The sequence below is a fragment of the Rattus rattus genome, chromosome 18 (genome assembly GCF_011064425.1).
Source record: "Rattus rattus isolate New Zealand chromosome 18, Rrattus_CSIRO_v1, whole genome shotgun sequence".
Taxonomy (NCBI): domain Eukaryota; kingdom Metazoa; phylum Chordata; class Mammalia; order Rodentia; family Muridae; genus Rattus; species Rattus rattus.
The window spans coordinates 10,218,949-10,235,774 of record NC_046171.1 but is presented as its reverse complement, the minus strand read 5'-3'; the positions used below and the strand labels follow the sequence as shown (position 1 = coordinate 10,235,774).

General features: G+C 38.7%; 1 pseudogene; it reads left to right on the top strand.

The window, feature by feature from the left end:
- The first annotated feature begins 14,436 nt into the window (after positions 1-14,436).
- Positions 14,437-15,364, top strand: LOC116887518 (annotated as a pseudogene).
- Positions 15,365-16,826: the final 1,462 nt, after the last annotated feature.

Genomic DNA, 16,826 nt, shown 5'->3' with positions numbered 1-16,826 from the left:
CATGAAGAAATCTAACAAACTCAGCTGAGATGTAAATAACCAGGCAATGAGAAATTAAGATATATTTCTGAAATTAAGATTTGTTCTAATATAATAGATGTACACATATATTACTGATTAGATTGAATGATGTAAAAATATCTAGACATATTGATCTTTTACAGCAAGGGAAACATAATTTGTGGGGCTCTAATCATAGGATTCATTACCTGAATTATTTTGGCATATCAGTTGATAGCATTGACCTGTAGCTTACTGTAATGTGTCCTTATGTAACTGGGTATAGAAATTTGTGTATACTCCCTATGTCTAATATATTTAGGCACTTACACTTGTTCATCTTTCAACTCATATTATTTGGATGAATATCATTATGCTTCCTTATTTTGAGGAATTATTAAAACTATGGTTTCTCAATTTGAAAAGTTAGTTGCAAATTATGAATTAGCTACTAAAAGCTTCAGAGACAAAACATTTATTGTAAACCTAATCTGATTCTCTTAATATTGGGCTGTTGGTAGTGAGTGGAAGTTTTTATTTTTAAAATTTCATTACTGATTATTATTTTTGAGATGGGGTCTCCTGTAGCTCAGGCTGGCCTTGAAATCCTCATGACTACCTTACAACTCTTAATTGCTGGGATTATAGTTCTATACCTACCACACCTGCCTCAGCTTCCAGGCCTGATAAGGGTTGAGGGGACTCTGATGTGACTTTAAAGACTGTCTCCAGATGTTCTGGCTCTCTAAATATACTGAAATCCTGATGATAGGTTGTAAAATGTTGTGAGATCTTTCTTGCTCTTTCTAAGGGTTAAAAACCCATGATTTAAATACTAACAACTGTAATAAAGTATTAATTACCAGAGCATTTTCCCTTTTGTCCACTTGACTCTTGTTTGTTAGGCTACAGGGAAGTTTGAAGCAATAAACTTTATTTAAACTGGACAAGAGAATAATGCTCACAGAAGGAAAAACATTTACATAAGAAAATGTTCAAAAAAACACATAAATTCATATACATATTCATGCATGCATATTTATAATTTCAATTGAAACAGTTGGGTCCAACTTGCATATATTTTCACAATTACATACTTACACACATATCCACACTTACATCTACATGCATGTGGAGCAAAAGACCAAGCACCAGTGCAGAAAAAATTCACTCATTCTAGATGAAAAATGTCCTTCAATCTTTATTGTGTATAGGGGGACAAAAGCTTCAACCCTTTTAATGTTAAATCAATTAAAACCAAGTTTCTAAGTAGAAAGCTGCTTCCATTTCATAAGACTAAGCCTAACTTGTTATTAAGAAAAACCCTGTTCTGTCCCATGGTAAGGTGAATACTGCCTGCTCCTTCTGCTCTCTGCAGCTTCTTTTTCCCTCTTTCTCTCTGCATTATGTACATTGCTCTCTTAGTTTTTGGTTCCCTCAAGTTTCTAAGTTACGGCCCTCTGTTTTCTCCTAATTGTGCCCTTTCCTCCTACTCTAAAGTCACAATAACGCTCTTACTCTCAATGCCTTTTCTCCCAATGCTATGCCTTTCCTTCTAAGTTCTTCTTCTGTTCCATTCATTCTACAAAGTTCTCTTGAGTCCTGAATAAAACATGGATCCTCAGTTCTGTCTAAAAAGTTCTCCTCAGCTCAGTTATAACTCTTCTCTTTGTCCTCAGCCATTATACATCTTTCAGAATACAGAATCACATGTTAAAATTTCATCACAAGCTCACACATAAAATCAAATCATAAATCGAATAAGCAGTTTACAACAGAGAATGATTACATGCATATCCATTAGGAGTATGTCTCTGGCTAAACATTTATCACCTGTCACAGCTTCAAAGGTTCACTGAGAGTTAAAAACCATAACTAAGTCATCAGTGAAGTTTTGTAGAGATAAAACTAGTCAATATTTTGTATTGTGTTTTAGCACCAATAATAAATCATTATTTCCCTTTTATTATCTTTGGTTAATGGTTTTATAGCCTCTTGGAATGTGCTCTGCATATTAGAAAGTGTAGATCGTATATAGAAGCAAATAACTGGTGACACATAGGGAGACTGACATAATTCTCATATGTGCAGTTTTGACTATTATAAAAGGACCTAATAACAACCCCACTATAAATGAACTTAATAAATACTGTTATAATTTTAGGAATTCTTATAGGATCACCATTAAGAATTGAGATGTCATCTATTTGTGTATTTGGCATGACTACAAGAGAGTACATCATCATAAATACCCAGAGATCTGTTCAAAATGGGGAGTTAATGCCTAGTGATTATTATTTATGTGATAATAACAAGAAAAGCATATTAATAGCAGAAATCTTTCCTAAAATTAGTTTCTCCTGGATCTACCTATGGGAGAAAACTCTGTTGTGGACTATAACCCAGGCAGATCATCTCAGGAAGATTACCTGCTAGTCCCATAATGGCTTCTAGCTTTATAAATAGTTTAGATAATGTTTCATTAAGTAAGCATATCAAATGTAAAACAGCAGAAGGATGTTGACATATTTTACATCTGACTGGTTAGTAGCTTCTCTTTTCCCACCAACCCTCTCACTGTTGAGAACCTTAGCTTCCAGTATTCAAGTGATGGAATACAGTCCAAGGTAAGAGTGCTTCTTGTGGTTAGATTTTTCTCAAACTGATTTTATTTGTCAACTATCTTTATTTAATAGTTACATGCATATAATGTGTTTGTATACAATCCATCCACTACTCCTTGTTCTCCAACTCTGCACTTATATAACCTTCATGCTTCTCATACAACTTCCTGTGCTTTCTCTGGTGGAAGATTAGATGTCTATGCACAAACAGTGTTTACTGGACACTAGATATGAGAATAAAGTTGTACACATAAACTCACAATGCCTGGGACTGAACACACAAGTCTTTCACAAGATTAAGCCAGATAAAATTCCATGAATTTCCACCCCTAGCTGAAGAACTTGGGCAGTAAATAGCTCCTGGGAGAAGGAGTGTCTTTTTATTTCAGGAATATGGGACATGCTCTAGTATATGAGTACACATATGCACATAAAAACAGTACAAAATGGATTCAGTGTATACTCAATGAAAGTATATACTCATAAAAGTCCATGAACTTTCCCCTCCAAACAAACAAAACAACTAAAATATTAAAAAGAAAATAATTAACTGTAGGGTAGAAGATACTTTGCTTTTGAACAAAGATAAAAAGCTCCTTGCTTCAGTTGATGCAACTGGGCCACAAGGCTGCAGAAGCTGTACGGGTAGGAAAGCTCTTTGGTGATGAGATAGGGCAGGTCCAATAGAGATGGTCACAACCATCGAAACCCTTCGTGCTAAACCAAAATTCCCCATACTTTTGATCTAAAGATTCGAAGTTTTTCTCAGTATCATGTGGCTATTTCCTTGCTATCTAGTCATTTCAGTTTGAATTCCATCCAAGTCAACATTTGCTTCTGAATGAGAGATTGTACCCTTATAAGAATTTCTTTTTCAAATTAGTGCTATCCAAATTTTCCTTCCCAATGTTTTTTGAAGGACTTCAGAGATGGTGCATTGGTTAAAAGCATTGGCTGCTTTAGCAGTTGAATGTGGTTCAATTCCAAGCACTGACATGGGGACTCACAACTGCCTGTAACTCCATTTCCAAGACATCTGATGCCCTCTTCTGGCCTCCTGAATGAGAGTGGTTTACAGACAAACATGTAAACAATAACCCCATCCTTCCTCACACATTAGAACAGCAATAAAATCTTTTGAAAACACTTCAGATTTTATTTTTAAAAAGAAAATTCATACAGGAGAGGTTTTTCTTCTATTTAAGTTGCACAGCTTGAGTGAGGGATGTTTATTTATTTGTTTATTTATGCACTTACCTTTTTTGCAGGGTTACCTGATGAAGTTGGGTGCCCCAACTCACTTCTCTGGGATCCAATGTGCTCTGATTTTCTCATTTTCAGGAAAGCTAGCTGTGATTCCTAATTTAGGTAGCATCAAGATTCCTGCTCAGTGGTGCATGATGCACACATACATACTATGCACAGTGAAGCTTCCATGTCTCCAAAGTTTCTTAAAGACCTTTTTTTATAATGACATTTAAAAAACAACTTTTTATTGATTCTTTGTGAGTTTCACATTACAAACACAATTCCTATTCATCCCAATCCCCACTTGCCCGTTTAACCTAAACACCAAATAACACACACACACACACACACACACACACAGAGAGAGAGAGAGAGAGAGAGACACACAGAGAGGCAGAGACAGAGAGACAGAGACAGACACACACACACACACACACACACACACAAGCATAGAAAACATCTCAATAAGAAAGCTGTAGTATGACCCAGTGTGTCTGTCCCACAGTATATTCCTAGGTCTACCTATCTTCACTTACACTTGTTCATTGCAATGAGTCATTGATCTGGTTCCACATCTCTGGCTTACCTAACAATAATATTGGATCCTCACTGGGCCTCTTGCTGCTTATCCTCTTGTTACCCAATGCTTTGGAAATCCTGCAGTCTTGGATCAGCAGTACTGATCCTTTAGCAAGTTCCAACTGTTTTTACATGGAGTAGACACGGGGTAGGCCAACTCAGCACCCTGGATATAAGCGAAGCTGGTCAGTGCACATCAGGGTAAGCTCTCCAGCATAGCTCTGCTTAAGACACCCAATGCCATCTGGAGAAGGGAGGGTCAGTTCTCCTATAATCATGCCCTCTGGGCCAGCTCAACCACACCCATACATCCAGCCACCCACATTGGGCAGCCCAGTCAAAGCACAGCGCCTGCTCACCTGATTACTGCGTCCTGTGATGGGATGGCTCACAGGTGCACATTAAACCAGGGCCAGCTCTACTGTGCAGTCCAGGCAAGGTAAAAGGCCAGCTCTCCAGCTCATTTGCCCTCTTGATCCCACCAGGACCAGCTTACACAATTGACTCAACACCAAAGAGCATCCAGGCCCCTGATGGCAACTCACAGAAGAGGTGTGGAGGGGCCAGTTCTCCAATGCTCTTGGCCTCATGACTAAATTACTCTGCCCTATCCACAGCTCTACTGTGCTGCTAAGGTGAACTGCAAGGCCTGCTCCCCAAGTGTTACAGATGGTGAGAAGGAGGAGGAGGAGGAGGAGGAGAGGAGGAGAAGGAGGAGGAGGAGGAGGAGGAGGAGGAGGAGGCATCAACTCCATACTCACACAACCTCATGGTAGAGGAGTGGTAGAGCCAGATCTTCATCCCTCAAAACCACAGAACTCCACTCACTGCAGCCCCACCCCCAGAGTCAGCACTGCTTGCAGTTCAGGCCAAACACATTGTCCTCTCTTCCCAGTGCTGTAATTGATGAGAACCTATTCCCTTTTCATGATCTCATTGGCAGCATGGCCTACTGCATCTGTGCTACCATATAGCGGACTAGTGGTGATAGAATCAGTTGTCCCACACTCACATCTTCAGAGCCACTTCATCCATACCACACCAGCACAGCCAGCTCCACTGTGCTTCCAGGCAAAATTCTGCACCTACAGTGTCTGGTGCAACTACCGGCGAGTCATGGGGCCAGTTCTCAAAAGCACTGCAACCAGTGAGGCACATGGTCACTTGTACACGGCTACTGGAAATCTAAATGCTCCCCTGCCACTGACCTAACCAGGAGCAACCCTGTGTTCTCTAGTGATAATATGAATCATGGACATTTACACCAGCTCATGCTGCTGCTTACTCAAGGATCCAGTCATGAAACTCAGTGGCAGTTCTGGCTTGAACCTTACCAAGGCACAAAGTGGCAGGGATGGCCACTCACAACAGGATTCTTCTTTCTGCCCTTGAGTTTTCAGTTCTACCTGCGTTCATAATGTTGAAGCCGCTCCACTTCTCTTTCTCTCTGACCTTTCCACCACATACTTGCATTGTGGAGGATCCTGCTGTAGGTTAGTACCTTGTCTGACCAGTCCGAGTAACTTCTTCTGATTGAGCTGCAGTGGTGTGGTTCTAGCCAAATGTCTATAGCTCACCTGTGCTAAGCCCTGGAAGGCAGGTCTGTTTGGTGTCATGATTGCTCTACATTGTGGTAGGCAAAGCTCCTTGTATCTATGACTCACACTTGCTGAAGGGCATGTCTCTGGCCATTTTCCCTAGACTTACCATGAGACATGGCAGAATGCAGATCTCTGTTTCTGTCCTCCTTCTGTACTGCACTGCCTGGATTTGATTTGAGTTGATTTTTATGTGTTCTAGGCATAAAACAATGTTGGCCATCAAGCCAAGCATCAAACTAGGATGAGAAAACTGCCATTTGCTCTGCCTCTGACTCATATCCACACCACCAATAAGGTGTTTCTTTGCCCAAGGGCCCAGAGGTATTCTGTCCTTTAGTACTGGAAGATATATGGATACTTTATGGAAGTTACATTTGCTATGGACAAGAAACTGTGGTGCATAGCTCTCTTTATTCTGTGAAGCTGATTTCAGTATATATGAAATTTAAGGCACAAGAGGTATAGATGGGGTGTACGATTGGTTCTACCCCAGTGGTGTATTCTTTCTTGTTGGTTCTTCTGAGGGAGGAAGAGCATCAGAGGACAGTAAATCTTTGTCTTACGAGATACGTAGGGTGGACATATAATACCAAAAAGTTTACTTATCTAAGTCTAAGTTACTTTGCTACTGACACTGACCTGCCTTCTGTGATCCTCTGAGGTCAGAAACTGCAGTCTCTGGCACTTAGCACATCACCCTAAAACAGCAGGAAGATTAAGTAAAGGATTAATTGCTAGAGAATTTTCCCTTTGTCTAGATGCCTCTAAATTGTCAGGCCAAGGGGAAGTTTGGCACAATAAACTTCTATTGAACCAGGAGAAGAGAATAATGCTTGCAAAAGGAAAAACTTTTACATAAGCAAAGATGCATAAACATATAAATTCATATAAATTCATGTATATAAATGCATGTACATTTATATATTTCCATTCAATCAGTTGGGTCCACCTTGCATACATTCTCATAATTACATACTTACACACACACACACACACACACACACACACATGCACACACATATATTCTCACAATTACATACTTAAACACACATATGCATAGTACCATATGCTTATGGAACAAAAGACCCAGCACCAGTGCAGAAATAATTCACTCATTCTGGGTAAAAGTTGAGCTCCAATCTTTATTGCTTAGAGAAAGAAAAAGCTTCTACCCTTTTAAGCTAAATGAATCAAACCCAAGTTTGTAAGAAGAAAGATTTGTTCCTTTAATAAGACTAAATCTGCCGCGTTAATATGAAAAGACCTGTCTGTCCCATTTTAAGGAGAAGCTTGCCTGCTCCTTCTGCTCGCTACAGAATCTTCCTTTTTCCTCTTTCCCTCTGCGTTATGCACATTGCTCTCTTAGTTTTTTGTTACCCAGACTTTCTAAGTTATTGCCCTCTGTTTTCTCCTAATCTTGCTCTCTCCTCCTGCTCTGATGTCACAATAATGCTTTTACTCTCAATGCCATTTTCCCCAATGCTATCCCTTTCCTTCTAAGTTCTTCTTGAGTTCAGCACTGTCTAGAATGTTCTGTCTAAAAAAACTTCTCCTCAGTTCAGTTTCTCTCTCTCCTCTTTGTCCTCAGCCCATAAACAGCTTTCAGAATACATGCTCATATGTTAAAAAGTTCATCACGAGTTCACACATAAAATCAAATCATAAATTGAAAGAGAAATTTACAACAGAGAATGATTACATGCATATCCTGTAGAATTATCTGACTAAACATCCTTCACCTGTCACAGATCCAATACGTCATTGAAAGTTAAAAACAAAGACTAAGTTATTAGTGAAGTTTTGTATCGATAAATGCAGTCAAAATTATATCATCTGTCCTAGCACCTATATTAAATCATTAGTTCCCCTTTTATGAGCTTTGGTTAATTGTATTACAACCTCTTTGTTTTTTTTCTTTTTTCTTTCTTTCGGAGCTGGGGACCAAACCCAGGGCCTTGCGCTTGCTAGGCAAGCGCTCTACCACTGAGCTAAATCCCCAACCCTTTAATGTTTTTGTTTTTGTTTTTTTCTTTTTTCTTTCTTTCGGAGCTGGGGACCGAACCCAGGGCCTTGCACTTGCTAGGCAAGCGCTCTACCACTGAGCTAAATCCCCAACCCTGTATTACAACCTCTTGGAATGAACTCTGGGTAGTAGAAGATAATTCTAGAAGCAATTAACTAGTAACACAGGAAACTGACAGAGTTCTCATAGCAGTTTTGAATATCAGAAAAGTATCTAATAGCAATCACGCTATAAAAGAGCTTAATAAATACTGATATAATTTTTAAGAATTCTTATAGGAGCATCATTAAAAATTAAATCATTTGTTTGTCTATATAGCATCACTACAAGACAGTACATCTTCATAGATCTGCGGAGATCTGCTCAGAAGGGTAGGTTAATACCTACTGATTGTTATATATATTTAATAATAACAGGAAAGTATATTAATACAGGATTCTTCCCTAAAATGATTTTCTCCTGGGCCTTGCCAATGAGAGAAAATGTGTTGTGGATTATCATCCAAGGCAGACCAACCCAGGAAAATCACCTGCTAGTTATTAGTTATTAGCTCCCTACATGGGGAAAGGCTTTTAAAGGTAGCAGAGAACACTAGTATATAGGGAGGTATTTTTACCTCTTAAGTTGTATAATGTATATATTAATGAAAGCATAAATTGAAGGGGATTAGAAAGTGAGATGGTTTGGAGACATGTGAGCAAACTGGGACATAAATGAGTAGATACTAGGATATAGATGTATGGTTGTCTCTGTGGAGACTCCTTTGAACTCTATGGAAGGGAGGTTGTAGTTGAGATTTATTGTGTGAGAGAAAAGTAAAGAAAACATGTTGAAGAAGACAGCTGATTATGAGAGATTCTTGGCTATGCACATTTTAGCAGCATTAATATTTTGAAATTGGCTATATGTCCCACAGAAATTCCATGTACAGATTTTGCACTTTTCTCATCAAAATCCAAGTGATATTATTGGCAGATATAAAAGGAAAGAATTTCATACTGAGCTTGAAAAGACGATGAAGAGCCAAGAATGGGAAGAAAGAACAATGCTAGAGGTGTTCCAACATTGATTCAAGTTACTCTACAGAGAAATATTGACAATGATGTTCCTAGTACAAAAACAGAGATATACAATAGTGAAATGGAATCGAGGTTGCAGAAGTAAACCTAATGACCCAAAAGTATTTGGTTCCCTTATTTTTGCACAGGTTCAATGTGCAGGTCATTGTTTGTGAAGGTTTAAAATTTATTTTGGTTGCCTTACTCAAACAGTTTTCACATTATTGAAACAAGGCCTGTCCCTGAACCAGGAGCTCTTTGATATGTCTGACCTAGATAGCCAACATTACATATGAATCTCCTGTTTTTGTCTCTTGAATGCTGGTATTTCAGGTTGTAACAATTCAAGTCTGGCTTTTAGGTGGGTCTCGGGATTAAAAACTATGTTGCTCATGCTTGCACAGCAAGTGCCCTAAACACTGAGTTATCTCACAAACCAACATTGAATTTAATACATATGTTGGAGAAAAGAGAGACTATTTGACAAATAATGCTAAGGAAACATGATATCATTACACAGATGGATGATGGACAGACCTTCAGTCAGTGAGAGTGGTACATCTCTGAAACTACAGCACTTGAGAGATGAAGACAAGAGAAAAAAAATGGTGTCTTAGGGTTTTACTGCTGTGAACAGACACCGTGTCCAAGGCAAGTTTTACAAATGACATTTAATTGGGGTCGGTTTACAGATTCAGAGGTTCAGTCCATTATCTTCAAGGAGGGAACATGGCAGCATCTAGGCAGGCATGGTGCAGGCAGAACTGAGAGTTCTACATCTTCACCTGAAGACTGTTAGCAGAATACTGACTTTCAGGCAACTAGGATAAGGCTCTTAAAGTCCACACTACAGTGCCATGCCAACTCCTAAAAGACAACACCTACTCAAATAGGGCCACACCTTCTAAGAGTGACACTCCGTTGGCCGAGCATATACAAACCATCACAAATGTGGAAAACTATTCAATAGCACAAATCAAAACAATGATCTGCCATCAATTTAAAAATTAATGTCTATATTCCCATTAAATGTACAGTGCATTTCCATGGAAATTGTATAGGTGAGGGAATGAACTCTACACTCTAAAGAGATAAAAGGAAATTGACTGTGTTGATGTACATGGCCACCTTGTCCTCTTGTCCGTGTAACTAAAACTATGGGAAAAAATAAGGAAAAACACAAAGATCACAGAAGAATTATGCAAGCATATTTCCCCTATGGCAGGTGGAGAAAAGTACCCTATTAATTTTCACATCTATCCTGCTCAGCCTGAGGGACAAGCTCCCTTGGGACTTTTATGTCTAGAGCTCACTCTTCTTAGCGTACTTGCAGAATTTCAGGGCAGTAGCAAGGTATCTACAGATGAAGACAGTAAGCCAGAGGTACAGCATGAACTGTCGCTTCAAATACTTCCCAACTTGTTCAATTTCTGGACATGCCCTTGAAAAAAGCGTTTCAAAAGTCAGTCAGGTAAGAGAGTGATTTGGGATTAAAATGTCTCATTCCTTAGCCTATCAGTTTGTAACATTAAACATCAGCAGGCAGGATTCAGGCTGCTTTCCTTTCTAGTGATGGGCTCCTCACTATGGTTGATGTTCATGAAGGTTCTTTAGCTTTTGTGTTTCACTGCTATGTCTCATTTAATTGCATTGTACTTGGTTCCCTAAACATTCTCCAAATTCGAAAGCTCTAAATATTAAAAGTGTTGTTAACAAAAACATTCTGGTTGTACAGAACAGTTGGGTTGACAGTTTTCCTTAATAGGTAAATATTTCCCCACATATGTTTTGGTACTATTATTTTGATTTCCAGCTCAGAGAATGATAAATATATATTTCCATGAGGCTAGATTTTAAACAGGAATGTCTGTTGTATTTATAGACTCATAGAATATGTATCACACTCAAAGAAGCCACCCTGAATTGTTTGAAACCAACCCTTGAAAGAATTACACAATTGATAGCCCCATTTCTCAGAATGTCTTCTAGCTATAAAGCTTAGAATTTCTCAGGACCCTTATAAGATTTCCCCAGTTCATTAATTATTTTCTTCATCTACTTATTTCTACAGCTTGGATGATTCCCCCTTTGTAGGAATCACCCAGTGTTAACCTATGTTCAACTCCCCTGCAGCTAAGGAGTTCTCTTGGTGACTCCCAGCACCACTGACTCTCCACACACTGAATCTGATTCTTTGTTCATGTACAGAGTGAATCCTGGGCACCTTTGAAAGAAAGGAAGTAGAGGAAGCCACTTCTCATAACGATGTCTGCTCTGATCACTCTTTCTTAGAGAGGTAATTCAGGTACTTTCTTAATATTGAGGAGAAAGGAAAACAACACACAAAGCCTTTTAGTAAACTTTGAAATTGTAATCAGATATTAAATGTTTTACAATTAATGTATTCATATTTACTTAAGAATTTTATTTTCATCGAAAGGAGCACTATTATTTTAATTACACACTTAAAAAATATACTTTTACAGAAAATGAGTTTTGAAAGAAGTGAATGGAGGGGTTGTATTTGAAAACATGTTTTTTGATGAGCAAAGAGCTGGATATTTCCATAATCTGAGGAGGAAATTGATGAGGCAGACAAGTTTCTGGGATCAAAGAAGAGGACACAAATACCATTGTCACACTGATGGAGCTAGAAGAGAAAAGAGGAAAGTTCTTTAGTATCTGTCAAGTAAACTATGTTATGATAAGTGGGCAAAGGGCCCAAGAAGCTAGACCTCAAAAAAGACAGGATTTCAAGCATACTAAAATGAGGATTTGGCAGTTGCTGCTGGTGCAACGAGGGAGGGACTGCTGAGTCCGCATAGGAAGAGCTTTTCTGATCTAGGGTTCCTGGGATTAAAATAAAACTTCAGGACATCTTGGAAAACAAAAGCACAAGAAAGCCCAATGTATAATGCAAGAAGTAACTTGGACCAGTCTGAGCCACACAGGATTATAAGACCAGTACTTGGAAAGCTGAGGCAGGAAAACTGCTTATATGGAGACTATGACCCAATAAACAAACAAAAAAGCAAGCCACAGAGGAAGAGCTCTGGGAAAGTGTTAAGTGCTCACTACACAAGCAGGAAAACCCAGGTTTAGATCCTTAACACTCAGCAATAAAGAATGGATGTGGTAATCTCTGTTTGAGAACAGGGACCTGGAGAAATACAGGCAGGAGCATTTCTGGAGCTCTATGTCAAGTCAGTCAAGATGAATCAATGACCTACATTTTTAGAAGGTCACTGTACCTCAATCAATGAATAAATAAATAAATAAATAAATAAATAAATAAGATTTAGGAAGACATCTTATAGCAGTGCTTTGCATTTACATGCATTCACATACCATTAGAAATTTAACTTGGAAATGTTTATTTTATGAAACTTGAATCCCAACATCAAATAAAGTTGGGAAGAATATACACAAATACTGTCAGAATCTTTGGCTACTGTGATCATCTGCTTTGATGATGTTTCCTGGATTGAAAAAAAAAGAATTCTGTATTAGGACATTTTTATTTTCTCTTCATTTTACATAGACAAAGTATGGTTACTACCATATCGAAACATAGCTTTTCTTTGCATTTTTTTCTCTTTCTTTTTTTTTTTTCCAGAGCTGAGGACCGAACCCAGGGCCTTGCACTTTCTGGGCAAGCGCTCTACCACTGAGCTAAATCCCCAACCCCTTTTCTTTGCATTTTTATGCATTAAAATATATTGATTTTGTCCTTTAAATTAGTTTGCAAGATAATGGATATACATGTGGGATTTTCAAACATTTCATTTTGGTTGACTCTTCCTACCCCCATCTCCCTGTCTCCTCCTCTTATATTGGTTCCTTGTATTTCCCTTCCACATTGTTCCACTCTCTTCCACATTCCTTTCTTTAAAGCTTTTGTTTTCCTAGTAACATGGTCCTCTTTCTAGTTTTCTGTTTTTTTACCCATGTTTACATCCACTTGGATCTACATATTTAAGTAGAACTGAATATAAGAGAGAACATATGGCATTTGCTTGTCTGTGCCTTAGTTGCCTGGTTAACATCACAGTTCCTGCAAATCCAAATTTTCATTGTGCATAAGTACCATGTTTTCATTATTCATTGTTAGTTGATGAACATCTAGGCTGATTGATTCACTATCCTGACCATAGGGAAAGCAGCAGGATTGTTCATGCATGTGCAAGTATGTCTGTAACAGGATGTAGAGTCCATTGGGTTCATCCCAGATTCAATAGAGCTGAATCACATGGTGGTTCTTCATTTAATTTTTAGAGAAACAACCAGCCTGATTTCCATGGTGACTACACACAACTTTACATTCCTCACCAGCATTTGTTGTCCACTGCTTTCTTAATGAAGGCCATCCTGTCCAGAATGAGAGAAATCTGAAAGTAGGTTAACTTGCATTTCTTTGGTAGCTAAAGAACTCGAACACTTTAAAACTATGTATTAGCCATTCATCTCTCTTTTTTGTGAGAAATGTCCATTTGGGTATTTGGTTCATTTATTGATAAGTAGAGTTTTCTGGGTTTGCAATCTATTACATACTTTAGCTACTAATCCTTTGCCTGAAGTAAACCTAGAGAATCCTTTTGCTCATTCTTTAGACTCTATGGATAGCATCTTTGCTATGCAGGATATTTTAATTTCATGGAATGACATTGGTCAATTCCTTCAGTGCAATAGTTCTTTTCTTTAAAGGGACTATTTAAAGGCTACTCCTTGAAGCCCTTGGTCCTGCCAAGGTTGGACCCCCAGTGTAAGGGAATGTTGGGAGGGCATAAAGGGAGTGGATAGGGAGGGGAACACCCTTATAGAAGGGGAGAGGGAAAGTATAGGGACCTTATGGACAGGAAACCAGGAAAGGGAATAACATTTGAAATGTAAATAAAGAAATATCCAATAAAAAAAGGACAAAAAAAGAAAATAGGAAAAAAAAAAAAGCTACTCCTTGTTGGAGCCAACTTAAGAGATAAAGAGAAGATAGGGTCAAAATGTAAATGTTCACATAAAGAAAGTGTGATGGGCTTGTGCGCTACTCAAAGTCACTAACCAAAAAGGAAGTGATTAGGGATAATGTAGTAAATTAAAAGTTGCTTGATCACAACCCATGACAGACACTTATGTAACATTTTATTTAACATAATAATGGGTAAATATTAGGAAAAACTTGAAAAGACATCATGGAAAACAATAATTCACTCTGAAAATTCTTTGGTTATGAAAAGAAAATCTCTGGCCAGAAAGACTGATGAACATGCAGGGTAGCATTGTATAATAATTGTGCTTTCTTATAGGTGATGTCCAATCAAACCTCAGTCACTCAATTTCTCCTCCTAGGGGTGACAGACATACAAGAATTAAACCCTATTCTCTTTGTGATTTTCTTCACCATCTACTCTGTCAATATAACTGGGAATGGAGCCATCCTGATGATCGTCATCTTGGATCCAAGGCTCCACTCACCTATGTATTTCTTCCTGGGAAACCTAGCATGTCTAGATATCTGCTACTCCACTGTGACAGTGCCAAAGATGTTGGAGAACCTCCTCTCCACAAGCAAAGCAATTTCCTTCTTGGGATGCATAACTCAGCTTCATTTCTTCCACTTCCTGGGTAGCACTGAGGCCCTGCTGCTGCCAGTGATGGCATTTGACCGCTTTGTGGCTATCTGCAGACCACTCCACTATTCTGTCATCATGAATCGCCAGCTCTGTATTCACATGACTGTGACTATCTGACATGGGGCTTCTTTTACATGCCTTGCTTCACTCTGTAATGACATCCCGTTTGAGCTTCTGTGGTCCCAATCATGTCCATCATTTCTTCTGTGATGTTAAGCCATTGCTGGATCTGGCCTGTGGGAACACTGAGCTCAACCTTTGGCTGCTCAACACAGTCACAGGCACCATTGCCCTCACTCCCTTTTTTCTGACATTTCTCTCCTATTTCTACATCATCACCTATCTTTTCCTCAAGACCCGTTCTTGTAGCATGCTCCACAAAGCACTGTCTACTTGTGCCTCTCACTTCATGGTTGTTATTCTGTTCTATGCTCCTGTTCTCTTCACCTACATCTGTCCCACCTCAGGCAGTGCTCTGGATCAGGAGCGAATCATTGCCATCATGTACAGTGTGGTCACTCCTGCTCTCAATCCACTCATCTACACCTTGAGAAACAAGGAAGTGAGGAGTGCATTATATAGGAATGTGAGAAAATGGCTCTGACTTGAAGCAATTGCAAGAACTCTTGTGAGACATAACCAGGGAGTGAAAAGGTTTAGAAACAGCTAGATTTGTCGAATTTAATAACATACATTATAGAGAAAATTGGACAAAGAAACATATATAGGAAACATTTGTGGTGGTATGAAATGATGTTTTATCAGAAAATCCAAAGGACCCTCGACCACGTATGGCACTAGCCACTGAATCTTTTTCTTGAATGTATTTGTGAGTATCAGTTTATAACCTTTGTTTATCTTAGACTGATTTTAATATTTTATTGAATGTAATTTGGTTAGGTTAAGAAATATGTGTGCACCATCCATTTTCAAGATAAATAAATTGTACTTGTATTCTGTTTGTATCTTTTGGTTAATACATATTAGTGAAGGGAATAAAATTATTATGTTTTTTTCTCTTTTCTCACACAATAACAATAGATCCAGTTTATAGTTCCCCTGTCTTCTACTGCTCCCAGTTCTTCCCTAACTCCCCTCCCCTCAAGATCTACTCCCTTTCTGTTTTTCATTAGAAAATAGTAGGTTTCTAAGTGTTATTGTCCAAACATGGCAAAATAGTAAGATAAAACAAAAATGATCACATCAAGGCTGGACAAGGCAACCCAAAAATGGAAATGAAACCCAAGTCACATGAATCAGAGACTCACTCATTCACACACTCAAGAGCCCCATAAAAATACCAAGCTGAAAGCTATACTATGTATGCACAGGACCTCTTGCAGAGCCCTGGAGGCTTCATGCTTCCTGCTCCCATATCTATGTGTTCATATGAGCATTGCTTAGTTGATTCAGGGGGGTCATGTTCTAGTGTCCTCCATTCCCTAAGGCTTTTATGCTTCCTCTTCCAATGGGCCTCCTTGAGCTCTGATGGGAGGGATCTGATGGAGACATCCCATTTAGATCTATGCACTCCAAGGATTCTCTTCCTGAGTAATGTCTGGATAAGGGTCTCTGCATCTTTTTCTGTCTGCTGTAGAATGAAACTTTTCTGGTCATGATTATTTAGGCACGGATCTTTGAGTATAGCAGAATAACATTAGGAGTCATTTTATTGATACTATTTATGTATTCATTTTATTTGTCTGTTTGTTTTTATAGTTTATTGTTTGGTTTTACCCTAGGTCTCCAGGCATCTAGTCACACATTCTCTCTCTCTCTCCCGGAAATACAGTAGATTAAAGTTTCACAAACCAGATTGGGGGAAAAAGGTAATTTTCTCCAATTCTAAAGAACCAATTTAATTTTTCTTCTTGAATCATTTCTTTAAATCAGAGGGATGAAAGGGAGTCATTTTGAAATTCCTTCGTCACATTTTCCTGAGGCAGGCAGATAAGGAGCTTTACATACCTCCCTGGGCAAAGGGCAACTGGGCTAAAGAATGACTGTGGGAGACAATGGGAACTGTCACCTGAGGCTGCTATTGAGGCCTGAGCCAATCTTCAGTA